Here is a 15,398-nt window from a genome sequence, read left to right as displayed (position 1 = left end):
CTAGATTAGAAAATAAAGAGTAAAACTATCCTTCTTTGCAGTTGAAATGCTTTTTTATGTAGAAATTTCTAAGAAATCCCTTAAAACTCTAATAAGAGCTAAAAAATGAATTCAGCAAAGTTGCATATACAATAATTAATAGTATTCTGTACAGTTGCAATGAACAAACCAAATATGAAAACTTTTTAAAATTCCATTTACAAAAGCATCTAAAAGAAAGAAAGAAATTGAAGATATAAATTCAAGAAAATAATACCCTATTTATAAATTAGAAGACTTAAAATTGTTAAGACGGTAATACTCCCTATATTGATCTCCAGATTCAAGGAAATTATTAACAAAATCCCAGCTGACTTTTTAAAAGATTTTATTTATTTATTCATTCATGAGAGACACAGAGAGAGAGGTAGAGACACAGGTAGAGGGAAAAGCAGGCTCCCTGGAGGAAGTCCGATGCAGGACTTGATCCTAGATCCCGGATCATGCCCTGAGCTGAAGGCAGACACTCAACAACTGAGCCATCAAAGTGTCCCTCACCAATGTCTCATAGTTTTACAGTGTATACATCTTTCACCTCTATGGTTAAATATAGTCGTGAATATCTTATTGTTTTTGATGCTATTGTAAAAGGGATTGTTTTATTTTTTATTTTTAATTATTTTGTTATTGGTGTATAGAAATGCAATCATTTATCTATACAGACTTTGTGTCTTCATCTTTATTGAATTCACTGATAGCTTCTAATGGTTTTTTGGTAGAGTGTTTAGCATTCCTCTATCTAAGATCACATCATCTGTAAACAAAGACAAGTTTACTTCTTCAGATTTGGATGCCACTACTCTTCTAACTTATGCTTGGGATACATCTTTTTAATTGATCATTTTTCCTACGAGCCTGGGCAAAATGTATCTCCAAACCAAACACAGTCACTACCAAGTATTTTCAACTCAAACAAAAAATGAAATCTATTTTCCATTCCTAGGATAAAGATCATTCAATTATCATATTCACTGGAACATCTCTCAGCCAGGAAATGTAAATTAGGTAGTTAAGAAATAGTTTTGGAGACATGATTAGGCATTTGGTATTTAATCTGACTGTCCATGAATAATGCAATTTTTAAATATAATATGGCCCCCATAGTCAACCTGCTCAACAGTTGGCCAATTGCTGAAGGAGCAAGAAACCAGGCAAAAGTGCCTATCAAATACAACCAGCTCTTTGGTAATTACTGTAGATTAATTCAATTCCAGAATTTATTTAAATCATATATTTTGCCTTGATCTCAACACTGTGTTGGGTACTTAGGTTTCAACTATGAACAAAACATTATACATATTTGCCCACTAGACATTTATATTATAGTTACCATGGAGTAAAGACATTGAAGATACTGATTTTTATACTAATCCTTTTTTCCCATCACTATTTCTTTATTTTCCATTAATCTCTGGCAAAATTTTTGTTGAATATGTCAGTTCTTCTCTGTCTTGATAAGAGAATATACAGAGAGATTTGTTATCATAATTAGATCAAAATCTGAGAGTCCCCAGAACACTCCAGATCTGGCATGATATCCAAATTAGATTATAGAATCCCAAGGGGTTAAAATTCAAGACAATGTGAGCAAATGACAATGTGTGTTCCTTTTTGGGGAAAGATAACATCTATATCATTCTCAGTGCCCGGAAGCTCTGCTGCAGACATGACGGGATGCTAATTTCTATTTTTTCTACTCAGGAATAGTGACAACGCTGTCATAACAAAGAATTTCTTAAAATTCAACAATGACTTTGAGACAGAATGTGATTTGATACTGAATTCATTTCCTAAAAGAAACTATAAACCTGAAATAAAACATATAGCTAAAATACAATATAAAGAGTTTAAATTCTCAAATGTGAGGTCCTTACAGAAAAAATAATAATAAACTAAATTTTAAGGAAAAAGATATATTTTTATATTTTATAAATTAGAACAAGAATGTGGGTAGGTCAGGGATGTCAGCACAAATAAGGATTATTTTAGTTCAGTTATTCCTAATTATAAGAAAGATGGTTCAGAAGTTAATCATTTTTAGTATAGTAGAGTACACTTTAATATGACTTTTTTTTTTAACTTGAATTCTTCCTAAACATACCTTGAGAGGATTAGTGTTTCCAAGCACTACTTTAGCACTGAAGATAACTAAATTCTCTAATCTCTGACTATAAATTCTTTTTACCAGAGAATCCCAAAGTACTTAATTGCCCTCATCTTTTTTTTTCTTCTCATACTTATATTAGCTAAGAACAACATACACTTTACCATCTTCCAGCCAATCTAACTGATTCAATTAATACTTGTTAGAAATTGCAGTAAGTGATGGATGTTATATATACTTCTTCTTTGGTTCAACATAAGAGAGAAAATATGCAAACTTATATTCAGAACCTAATGTAAATGGCATAGAACTATATACCAGTTCTAAGAGACAAAAGAAAGTCATTATCAGCAGGGAAGACTTCATATACCTAAACCCCGTTGTAGGTGGTAATGGATGCACCCCAGGTCAAATAAGTGTGCTTGGGGAGGAATGGAGGGCTGGAATTGGGTAGGATAAGGAAAGCAGACAGAGTGAATATTCTGGGTAAAGGAAGTGCATGTTCAAATACAGAACTTCTAAAGGGGTACAACTCAGGTTTCATCATAGAGAGTATTAAGCACTAATGCTGAAATTTAGATGTAATATTTAAGTATTGCAGTAGGAGCAGCAGAGCGCTATGGGATGTGGGACTAGGAGAAGCAAGTATCCCCCAAAAGAGTATCAAAACAGCTTTGTGGGGGGACAGTGACATCTACACAGAGACCTACTTCAGTGATGGGCACTACCATCCACCCAGGTCCCCACGCTAGAAACTAGGTCACCAAAATAACTTGCTTAGATCATTTCAAAGGTATTTGAGATGATCTTGATTCCACCTTGGTTCATCCAGTTTCAGACTCAATAATCTAAGATAGCCTAAAAATAAAAATCTTGGCCCAATTCATGACTTCTATAGTGATAGCATCCAAATTCATAAACATAATTTACAAAGACTTTTGAGATGTGGATCTCTTTACTTTTCCAGATGCAGTTTTGACACTATGCCCCCTCAGACTCCAAAATCCTGCCATACCGAAGTTCTTTTAATTCCTCAAACATACCATGCACTGCCTTCCTCCAAGTTTTGTCTTTGCCTGGAACCAGTCCTTCAGCACAGTTCCTACTTAGATATTATATCTTCTGCAAAGGAGGTCCTGACTCCCCGAATCCCAATCAATGCCTCTCCTAGTGCTCCTATTTCAGCATGTCCTCCTAACCAGACCCAACCAGCCTCTGAGAAACAGGGACCATCTCTGTCTTCTTTACTCTTTTATTTCTATCTGCCAACATAAAACTTGGCTCATTTAACAATAAATGTTAAACGATGGATAAAATGTAAAACACTTAACATAAAATATGTAATATTAAATATAAGCTCCAACATAAGCATTAAATAAGAACTTCCAATACAAACATTAAATAGTAAATTAAATCCCCATTTACTTTCTCACTCATTAAAAGTTACCATGTGACTTGGGAACATTGTAGATTAATGAAATTTTCATTAAGAAGTCACTCTCACTTTACTAAAGTTAATGTTGAAAATGGTCATGCTTTATATTTAAATTTAAAACCTGGTAATCAGTCCTTCCCAATACAGACATCCTTTAATTATATTTATCAAATCTGTATGAAATATTATAGGAGCAAACGTTATCCCTATTTTTCAAAAAGAGGAGTGCCAAGAAAACTCTGTCATACTCATTGTGTTCCTGCATAATAATATTTTTGAAGGAGGTGAAGAAATAATTATATTTTACATTTTGCTTTTGGTATTTTTGAAATCTACCTAATCTGTGAACTTCTTATGAACAAGTATTAAAATAAAGGATTCAGAACGTAAAGACTGCTAACTCTGGGAAACGAACTAGGGGTGGTAGAAGGGGAGGAGGGCGGGGGGTGGGAGTGAATGGGTGACGGGCACTGGGGGTTATTCTGTATGTTAGTAAATTGAACACCAATAAAAAATTTAAAAAAAATCATGGAGTGGTACAAATACCCATGAAAAAAAAAAAATAAAATAAAATAAAGGATTATCTTTTGGTTTGTATTGATGTTTTCCAATGTTCCAAAACTTTCATGCAAGTATGAAGTCCAGTGCATATTTTTATTATTGCATGTGTCTTATTTTAGGCAGTTAATGTATTTATGTAACTGCTTCACTCAATGGACTGGGATTTTTATTTTTATTATTTTTTAAGATTTTATTTATTTATTCATGAGAGACACAGATAAGAGAGAGGCAGAGACACAGACACACAGATAGAGAAGCAGGCCCCATGCAGGAAGCCCGACACGGGACTCGATCTCAGGACTCCCGGATCACACTCTGGCCCAAAGGCAGGTGCCAAGCCGCTGAGCCACCCAGGGATCCCCCTGGACTGAGATTTTTAGAACAGACTACCCTTGATTCATCCCTGCATCCTTAGAGCCCAGCATGATACCACACAAATAGATCCTCAGTACATGCTTGTTCAACAGACGAAATGAAGTTTACTTTATCAATTTTGCAAGACTAGACTTTTACCATCTCAAACACCTTAGTGAATTTGAAGAGCCTACTATTTGGCCTTCTAAAATGCAAGTGGAATTACGTCTTCCTCCTGCTGAAAAATCCTTCTCATTCCCTTAAGATAAAATCCAAACCTTTCAGCCAAATCATAAATTCCTTCATGATCTGGCTCCTGCCTCATCCCCTCTCCTGCCTCTCCTTGGGTCCACAGCACACTCCACCACCCATCATTCTCATACACATTATGCACTCATCCTATTCTTTATATGACTGGCTGCTTACCATTTCCTTAACTTTCTGCATTGTTTCATTCATTTACATTCACAACACAAAACATGATAGATACTTTCGTTTTGTACTGAGTCCACATTAAACATTTTACAGCTTTTTTTCCCTTTGATTCTCATTGCATTTACCAAATGCCTAACCTTTACTTCAGGACTTGGCACATAGTAAATAGCAAATATATGTTGATGCCTAAATGAGGAATCCTTAGTAATAAAGATAACTCCCTCACTTCTTGGGTAAGTAAATTTAGTTAGAGAGATTAAGTAATTTGTCTGAGCCCACATAGGTTAGTCAATTGCAGAGATTTAAATCATCTTTCTTCCCTTTTCTGGCTGGAAACTATTTTTCCTTTAAGACCCAAGTAGAGTGGGATATTTTCAGGAAAAAAAAAAAAAAAAAAGATCTTTTCTGATTCCCCCAAACTTTCATTTCCACCACTCGACTCAATAAAATGAGTCATTCTCTCAGACACGTGTTTTATTTACTATCCTAAGTGACTGCACTTAGGACTGTCACATTGTAATGTGTTTAATGTCTCCCTTCTTTTCTTGAAGCCCCTGAAGCACCAGCCTCTGTCTTTTTCATTTCTTCATTCCCAGGGCTCCATATGTAACTGGTGTCCAAAATTATTTGCTAAATTCAGTTGAAAAATCAGTGTTAAGACACTGTGTTAAAATATTAATTTAAACTTCTATTTCACTTTCATAACACTATTACTCTAACCACATACAGTTTTAAAAAGCATACAAGTCCAACAAAACCTTTTACTATACAAGCCTTTTTCTGAGGAAACCATATATTGACTCACGCCTCAGTTCTTTGAGATCTGCCTTTGTTCTCATCACTCCACTGAAACGGCCTTCTAGATGGTCTCCAGGGACATCCAAGTCAAAGCCTTCTTTCACTTTTTCTTCTCCTCCACTGCTGAAATGACCCATCACCTCTCTTTCTTGTACTCCAGAAGTGGATGTGCCAGGTTTTTTGTTTTCCAGCTCTTTGTCAGTTTCATGTCTATCCCTTCTGTTTTCTCTTCTTTCATCCATAGAGAAAGGCTCAGGTTTGTTGGCTGGTCACTTCCTGTCTGGCTTCCCGTTGACACAGCAGATGACTCCTACTTCTTTCCTCCCGGTTTTTCTACTATCTATTGGCCTCACATTTCTACCTGTCATCCAGTCATAGCTAACTGACCTTCTTAGAGCACCTAAAACCCCGTAAATTCAAAACAAACTTGACACTGCCCCTACTCTGGGAAGGGTCCTTGTACCTCTCCCGTGGAAGGGTTCTCTGTACCTCCTATCTCTAGCATCCTCAAACCATTCTATGAAGTACTGAGACATCCATCCTCCTGCCCAAGATCACTCTCACTGTACTGCTCTCATGCTCATGTCTTTCCATGGTTCCCCACGCTAAGAGATACAAACCAAATAGCATATTAAGATTGGCTCTGGAAAATATCCCCCCCCTGACTTGCTTTTATGCACCCTTGAGTCATCCAAATTCATGGTTATTTGCTTCCAGGTCATTTTGGTGCCTTCCTGCTTTTGTGACCTAACTCTTCTCACCTCCTCAAACTTCTCTTATCACAACTATCCTTATTCTTTGAGTTCATACAGTCTTTCCTCTCTGAAATCTTCTTCAGTTGCTTGCTTTGTGTTTTCACAGAACATTTTTGCACATAATAATAAACATTCATATATTTTTACCTTTTGTTTTCATTTACATAGTAGCTCTTTCAGAAACAATTTTGTAGCACCCACAATCTCTGGTATGGCACCCTGCCTATACGGGAACTGAGGAGTATTTGATGATTTACCAAATACTATTAGTTAGGTTTCCCCAAACTAATACCTCTTTTGTTATTTCAATACTCTAGAGGCGTCTCTGATGAGAAGGCTAACATCAGGAATAATATCCCGCTTAATAAAAACATAGAAATAAGTATCACTGGTTAATTTTGGTCTTTAAAATTTGTCATAAGCAGGGAAAAGGATAAATAGGGAGAGCACAGAGAATATTTAAAAGTAATGAAAACTGTCTGTGTGATAGTATAATGATGGGTATATGTCCTTGTACATTTGTCCAAACCCATAGAATGTACAACACCAAGAGTGAACCCTAAGGTAAACTGTGGACTTTAGGTGATTATGATATATCAATATGTTCATCAATTTTAACAAATCTACTACTCCAGTAAGGATGTTAATGGGAGAGGCTATGCATGTATGGGAGCAAGGGGAATATGGGGAGTCTGTATGTTTCTCTTTATTTTTCTGTGGACCTAAAACTACTCTAAAAAATTAAGTTTTAAAGAGTTTTGTCTGAAACATCAAAGTGAAACTAATTTAAAAACCAATCAGTTCTCTTTACATTTAGTGTGAATGTTTGAGAATAACAACACAAGACCTCATAAACTTCCAAATATCTCCTTTACCAGCATTCAATGATGCTATCCTCAATAATCACCGTATTAGAAATTCAATTTATTTGAGTCATTATTTTTTGTTAGTTGAAATATATTTGATATTGTGTAAATTGTGTAAATTTGTGTATAACATGTTAATTTTATACACTCATATATAGTTATATAATTGGCATTATAGCAATAATTAGCACTTCTATCATACCACATAATTGTCATTTCTTTTTGGTTATGGCATTAATTAAGATCAAGTCTCAAAGTTTGATTATTATAATACGATACTGTTGTCCATATTCACTTACTGTGCATTAGATCTCTAAGACTAATTTACTATTTGTCGTAAATTTGTCTCCTTTTTTTTAAAGATTTTATTTATTTATTCATAGAGACACAGAGAGAGAGAGGCAGAGACACAGGTAGAGGGAGAAGCAGGCACCATGCAGAGAGAGCCTGACTTGGGACTCGATCCAGGGTCTCCAGGATCACGCCCTGGGCTGCAGGCGGCGTTAAACCGCTGCACCACCTGGGCTGCCCGTAAATTTGTCTCCTAAAACAACATCTGTCCTGTTTTCCTACCCCCCGTTCCCCCTGGGAAACACCATCTTACTCTGTTTTTACAAGTTTGGCTTTTCTTTTTTATATATAGATTCCACATATAAGTGATATCACAGTATTTGTCTTTCTCTGTCTGACTTATCTGACTTAGCATAATGTCCTCAAAGTCCATCCATGTTGTTGCAAATAGCATGATGTCCTTCTTTTTCATGGCTGTATAATATTCATATATATGTAAAATAAATAAAACATAATTAATATATAGAAGATATGAGATATGTATATATCTTTTTGATATCCTGTTTTCACTTCTTTTAGATATATACATAGAAGTGGAATTCCTGGATCATACAGCAGATCTATTTTTTTAATTTTTGGAAACCCACCCCATATTGTTTTCCATAGTGGCTGAACCAATTTACATTCCTTTAAGATTGTACAAGGGTTTCCCTTCCTCCACATCCTCTCCAATACTTATCTTCTTTAGTTTTCTTGATGATTGGCATTCTAACAGGTGTAAGATATCTCAATGTGGTTTTGATTTCCATTTTCCTGATGATAAGTGCTTTTGAGCATCTTTTAATGTCCTTTTGGCCATTTGGATGACTTCTTTGGAAAAAAATGTCTATTTAGTTCCTCTGCTCCTTTTTAAATGTTTTTTTAAACTGAGCTTTTATTCATGCTTCATGTATTTTGCATATTAACCCTTTATCTGATATATGGTTTGCAAAATTTTGTACCATTCTTAGGTTGCTTTTTCATTTTGTTTCCTTTGCTGTACAGAAGCTTTTAAATTTAATGTAACCTCATTTGTTTTTTTATTTTGTTGCTTGTTTTTGGTGTCTTATTCAATTGAGTCACTATTTTTGATGAAATATAATGAGAATCCATGGCCCAGAGAAATAAGATCATATACATATTGCCTGGAACAGGACATACTCACATTTCAGATTAAGGTCAGAGTCAACTACATAGTGGGAAGTTTGGAGAAGCTAGGTGGCAATGTGAGCAAGTATTGGTATAGGAAAGTGGGTAGGATAAGATTAATAGGATGTATTTCCACATCACTGCATCATTTTTGCTCAACAAACATTTTGTAAGGAGCAAGTTTTATGCATGTAAATCACTTTAGGTGTGACCAAACAATCCACCACTCATACAACTTACCATCCTGACTCCTTGTCCTTATTCCTCATGGATCTTTCTCCTTAGAAGTTCAGAAAAGAAAAGACTTTTTTTCCTGGCTGAGTTAATCAAGATAGATACTATAAAGGCAGTGAAATTTGAATTGGACAGATTCCAACAGGGTCAGGTAGATTTTAACAAGCAGAAATTGCAAGGTATCCTAGGATCTATTTCCATGAGTATCTATTATATATACACAGAAATAGGTCTTAGAATAAATGCCTATAAAATACCTCTGGGAATGTATTACATATTCCAGATGCCTGGAAAATAGGTGTAACTAAAAGAAAATAAGGAAGGAAGAAGGGGTTAAAGGGAGAAATAAAATATAGTAGTATTTACTAGATAATATAAAGTAAAATGCTGCTCCAAATTGCCAATCTCAGTAAGTACTTGTAGGCTATAAAAAAATGGATATTCAACTTTCCAAATAAATATTTATGAGATTTAGCTAAGCCCCAAACTCTGGAGCTAGTAATAACCATCACAGAAATTCCATTTATTATGTGCTTATATAAACAATGCATATAGCCTTATTTAATTGTCACAATTGCCTAAAGGTCAAGTATTACTATCCCTACTAATGAAATATCCTGGCTTAAAAGGTAAAGACTTGCTCCAAGTCACAGAGTTGATCAGTGTGGCTTTCTGATAAGGGAAACTATGAGCCATAAAACAGCAGCTGGGGGAGTCTCAGCACCAAGTTAGATTTGCTACTCACTTTCAGGCCCTGTCCCATGATCTCTACTCAAATTGTATCGTTGAAATGTGGGCAAAATGATTGGGGGCTTAAATCCAAATTCTAGAAACTCTTAGTGTAACCATATTTGTGATGTCATTGGGTCTTAGTTATCCCATCTGTAACACTGGGAATAATAACAAAGCCTAATTCCATTGGGTTATATGAGGATTACATGAGTTAGTTTTTAGAATAGTGCCTGGCAGATGGTAAGAACTCAATAATGTCATCTTTCATTATTATTATTCCTTGGGATGAAAAGTTTATGACTTTTTACTACTTAATTATTTTCTTCAAACTCTCATTCATATTATTCTCTTGATTCCAAATAACCCCAAGATCTTTATTTCAAAAAAAGTTTTTATAAATCATACTAATAACAAAGTTACAGATAATTGCTTTCAGGAATGTACTTCAAGACATCAAATATTTAACATTAATGAAAACAATATAACTTTATTATATTGAGACAAATTAGAATGTATTACTCCTGGTCTCTGGTATTTCTTCTTTTATTCTTTCCCCAAATTTGGGTAAATATCAAGGTGTTTTCAATGAGTCCTGGTAATACCAACTATTTTGAGACATGTATGAGTTACTTCTGGGTATATTAATTATGATTTTCTCTCTTAGATTTCCTCTATCATTCTTAAGATATCCACAGACCAAATGATATTTTTAAACATTTTATCTTATTCCAAATGACAGAATACAAACATAAGACAGGCAAGTACACATATGTAGGCAAAATAAAATTTAAAAACCACTCCAAAACCAAAAAAAAAGAAAGAAAGAAAATACAAAAGTATATAAAATACAACACTATTTCTTTTAAGCTATTGATTAGCCATTCAATAAAGACAAAGATAATAATTGTTCAGTTTTCTTTATTTTGTATTTTGGCCAAACTTATAACGTATTACTCTAACCAGAATACTTATCAATACATAGCACTGAAGGCTGGAGGATCATTTGAGATTTTGCAGTGAACCAATTGAACTCATATGTTTAAAAGGGAATTCAAAATGTATATTTTGCTGTATATAGATAATTAAAATCTAACTTCACTTTGCACATTTCAGGGTATAAATTTTAGAAGCCCTTTGTCTTCTCCATTCTCCTGATATAGTAAATGTGAAGTGAGCAAATATAGACTGTATCATGCATAGTAGGCACTCACAAATGTTGACTTTACCCTTTCCTTCTTATAGTAACATATCAAGAATATAAGCATATGCAGGTGGTAACCATGACAGCATCATGATTCAGGAGGACACTGATCTGGGTGTTAAGAGTCACTTGAATAGGTCTTAATTTCTTCATCTGTAAAACGAAGCGGTTTTTAAAACTATATTATTCCACAGAGTAGTTAATTTAACAGTCCCTGAATAAGGCACATATTTTTTTGCTAAAGCATTATACACATTTAAATTTAGGTTGCAAATATGATAGACACTACAAAAAAATCATTTGATACTATATCCTTCTTATATATCTTTTGATTAAAAAAAGATCTAAAGACAGAAGGAAAAAAATATGTCCAATAATGAGCATAACTGAAGTTCACATAACTCATAAGTATGAAATATAAAACACATACACATTCTCTCCATATATCTATATATAATACATATGTAAATATATGTGTATGCATGTAAAATACATGAAGATGTCATTTTAAATTGGTAGTTAACAAAATGTAAGTCTAAAATTTACCTTAGGGCTTTTTAAGGACCCACTCTAATTCAACCACTCATTTATTTACATTTATGCACATAAGCAGTAAATGGATACATGCTTAGTTTTCCAACAGAGGCGCTAGTATATTATTATGTAAAATATCTCATAGAAGAGAGCAGAACAAATATCTGTATAATAAACACCACTGCAAATATGTGCCATTTATCAAGGAACTATTCACTAATTGTTTTATTTATTTATTTTAGATTTCTTCTTCTTCTTTTTTTTTTTTTTTTTTTTTTGGAGATTTTATTTATTTATTCATGAAAGACACAGAGAGAGAAAGGCAGAGACACAGGCAGAGGGAGAAGCAGGCTCCATGCAAGGAGCCCGACCTGGGACTTGATTCCAGGTCTCCAGGATCACGTCCTGAGCCAAAGGCAGCACTAAACCACTGAGCCACCCGGGCAGCCCCACTAATTGTTTTAAATATCTGCCTGTCTGGATAGTTTGCTCATCATAGTCACCATATGGTACATAGAAATAACTAGTCCTACACAACATCAACCATTGTGTGGGTACAGTGAAAACTACATGGGCTGCAGAGTCAGAAGACCTGTGTTCAATACCAGGCCCTAACACTTAACTAAGTGTATAATTAATGTGTATAATTAATATTAGTTAAACAGCTTAGCATCCATTAGATTTTATGCACTTATGTTTAAAAAAGACTTGCTCTCCTACTAGATGGAGTTGGTTTGAGTTATGAACATGAAAGCATACACAAGTGTTTGTCACTGTTAGAGTTGACATAACATCCTAATATCAGAAATGATATACCCTTTATCTTCTGGCTCTAAGTTTCTTTCACACTCTCCATCCCTTAACTAATCAAACTCCCCTTTCTGTCCATTTAATATTCTAAATATTTCTTAATTCTTTGCTCTTTCCATCCCTACCACTACCTCATGAAGGCAAGACCTCATGCTGTTAGTAGCTTCCTGTCTTTTTATGCCACTTAAAGCCATCTTGTAACAAAGATGCCACAATGACCCTAAAACACAATCTGACCATGCTATTTTCCTATCCTACATCCTAAGCAAGCCTGTCAAATAGAGTAAAGTTCAAGCTTTGAACTTTAGCCAAAACATAGCCTACCCTAGTCTGACACCCCTGAACAACCATTCCAGACTTACCTCTCACTACTTCAAACCTCAACATTTCTAGGCCTTAATTGAATGCTGTGTTCTTTGAGGATTTCCTATTCCCTTTCACCAAGTGTCTATCTCCTATTTAACCATTAGTAGGCCTAGAAGGCACATTCACATACAAATTAATTTCTGTATTATAACACACTTATTTTCTTATGTGTCTATCTTTCTGGTCAAATGAGTTCTTAATGACAGAGACTTTTTTTAATTTTTAATTTTTAATTTTTTTAGCACTCAGGACAGTGCCTAGCACAGTGTGCACATTCATTGAATATATCTATTGTTTCTACCCTAAAGAAGATCCATGCCCAAATCTTTAACATCAAGAAGTTAGATATTGAAAATCACCAAATTAAAACAATAATGAGCTGAAATATCCACAGAAGAAAGACCAAGATAATATTTTTCCAAAAGTAAATCTATGGCTCTTATGTTTTAAAAGGCAATCTCATTACACCTAAATATTACAGAGATATTTAGAAAAATGTGCTGCTTCCATTCATCATGTCTAAATAAAATTACATAGCAATTCTTAATGGTAATTAGGATAAGTATTTTATAAACTTTAATTTGAATATCAATTCTTACCCATTTGGTAAGAATTTAAAGGAAAGATTCACTGAAAAAAATGTCTCATGGACCACTTTGGGGAAAAATATTTTAATAAAGTGAAGATTGAAGGGTCTTGGGAACTGAGCCAAAAACCAAACCAAATATGCAGTAACCACAGTGACACATTAACCCTCAAACAATAATCACCCTCCTACCACAGTTATTGCTTGAAACATCAGTCTTTTGGGAGACTGATTCAGAATATTTTACCATATTTAAGTATAATGCAGCTAGGTCACAGATACTAAAAGAGAAACAAAAAATCAATGATATTGTTTTAAGTTATATATTTCCCTCTGTTAGATTTCATTTTGCTTTAATTCTCACTTAATAATTTTAAACATGTTTATATCCAAATTTTTGTCTTCTTAGCCTTTTTTTTTCCATATAACTTGTTTCTTATTGTTTGCTCATGAGTCTCATTTTCTGAGCTTTTAAACAACATTACTACTTCCTTCTGATTTCTAATGTTACTATTTGTCCTCTAAAAATGTGGCCATCTGCTAGCAGAAAATAAATATCACCTAAACTCTTTCAATGCAATATATTTATTTTTTAGATTGGTTAATGTGATTCACTGGTTTACTGAGTGAATTTGCATAATAATAAGCAATTGGTAAATGGCATAGTCCAGCTCAGCTATTCTTTTTAAGCATTTCTAGTCACTGTTCAGGTTTTTAAGTGCTTTATAATTATTTTTGTTTTATATGACTCAGTACAATTGTAAAATAGATTATATCAAACTCACAGAAATCTAAGTTTTTCAAAGATATTATATAGTTAAGCTTTTTTACTCCAAGTTATGACAGAGGCCAGACTGAAAAATACTGGAAGAGAAATTGGTAGTGTCACTTTACAAATTTGTAAAGAAGTGTTTATTTCTAAGGATTACAAAAGGTAATGCTAACTAGACAGGTGAGTGCTAAACCTTTAGTACGAAGTTCACCTGATAAGCTTCAGGTAGAGCAAATATTGATCCAAAGCCAGGAACCCAAGAGCTCTCTGCATACAAATTCACATTGCAAGAAGAATCCCTAAAACAAAATTCCAGACACAGTCTCCTTCACAATTAAAATGATTCAACTTTCCCATTCAGCCTCTATAACTGTCTTCAGTCTACTTTCCCACTATTTCTGCTCTTTCTTCTGCCACATGTTTTAACTCCAACTCTTAGCATTAACTCTTTTAACCATCGTCCAGGTTGAGACCTGGGGCATTTCACCTAAGGATTACTCCATTTAACTACATACCAATTTTGAAATGCCCCACACTTTAGCTTCTAAAACATCTCCTATCTGCTTGCCTTCATTTCCTCCTTTTCTTTTCTTTTTTTTTTTTCCCCCTCTACAAACTCCTATTTATGCCACTTGTTCTTGATGGGCTGATATTCTTCTATAGGATGATATATTTTGACTCTCTTGTCTCTTTAGTCTATGCTCTTCTGAGGTGATTTCAGCAACCACAACAGCTTTAAGCTGCACTTCTAAATCTTTCACATTTCTTTCTCCAGTCTGGACATTTCTTCTGAGCTGACACATATGTCCCCAATGTCTATCAAATATATCCAATAGATACTGCATAGGCACAGTAAACCTTATGTATCACAAAACTACTTCTTCAAACGTTTCTCACCTGAATCTTGGGAAATGGAGTCATCATTCACCTAGGCAATCAAGCCAATAAGGCTAGATTTATTCTAGAATGTTCTCTGCTTACGACATTCGATAAACCTTTATTTCTTCAAAATTATTCAAGAAGCTACTATGTACCCAATATTAAGCGAGATGCTGGACATACCTCAGTAAACAAGGTAGACATGATTCTTATAGTAGAATTTACATCCTAATGGGAGGTAGAAAGAGGCTCTTCATACTGTAGTGTATGTGAAAAACATTCCCAGGAGTTTCGCAATATAAAATCTATGGAGCTATATATATTCCACAAATAAAATATCAAAAGAACAAAAGCCATCTGTTCTGTTTGTTGTTGTTGTATTCCTGCATTATTGTCTCCCTAGATTGCCATTATAGCTCTCTAACCAGTTTTCTGCCTTTTTTTTATATTTCCTAGTC

General features: G+C 34.3%; 1 protein-coding gene across 16 annotated transcripts in view; it reads right to left on the bottom strand.

Annotated features, from left to right (window-relative positions):
* NOL4 (nucleolar protein 4) overlaps positions 1-15,398 on the bottom strand; it is a 521,655-nt gene that overhangs the window by 165,236 nt on the left and 341,021 nt on the right. The gene's annotated exons all lie outside the window — the stretch shown is intronic.

This window comes from Canis lupus, chromosome 7 (assembly GCF_011100685.1).
Source record: "Canis lupus familiaris isolate Mischka breed German Shepherd chromosome 7, alternate assembly UU_Cfam_GSD_1.0, whole genome shotgun sequence".
NCBI lineage: Eukaryota > Metazoa > Chordata > Mammalia > Carnivora > Canidae > Canis > Canis lupus.
This window is presented reverse-complemented; position numbering and strand designations above follow the sequence as displayed.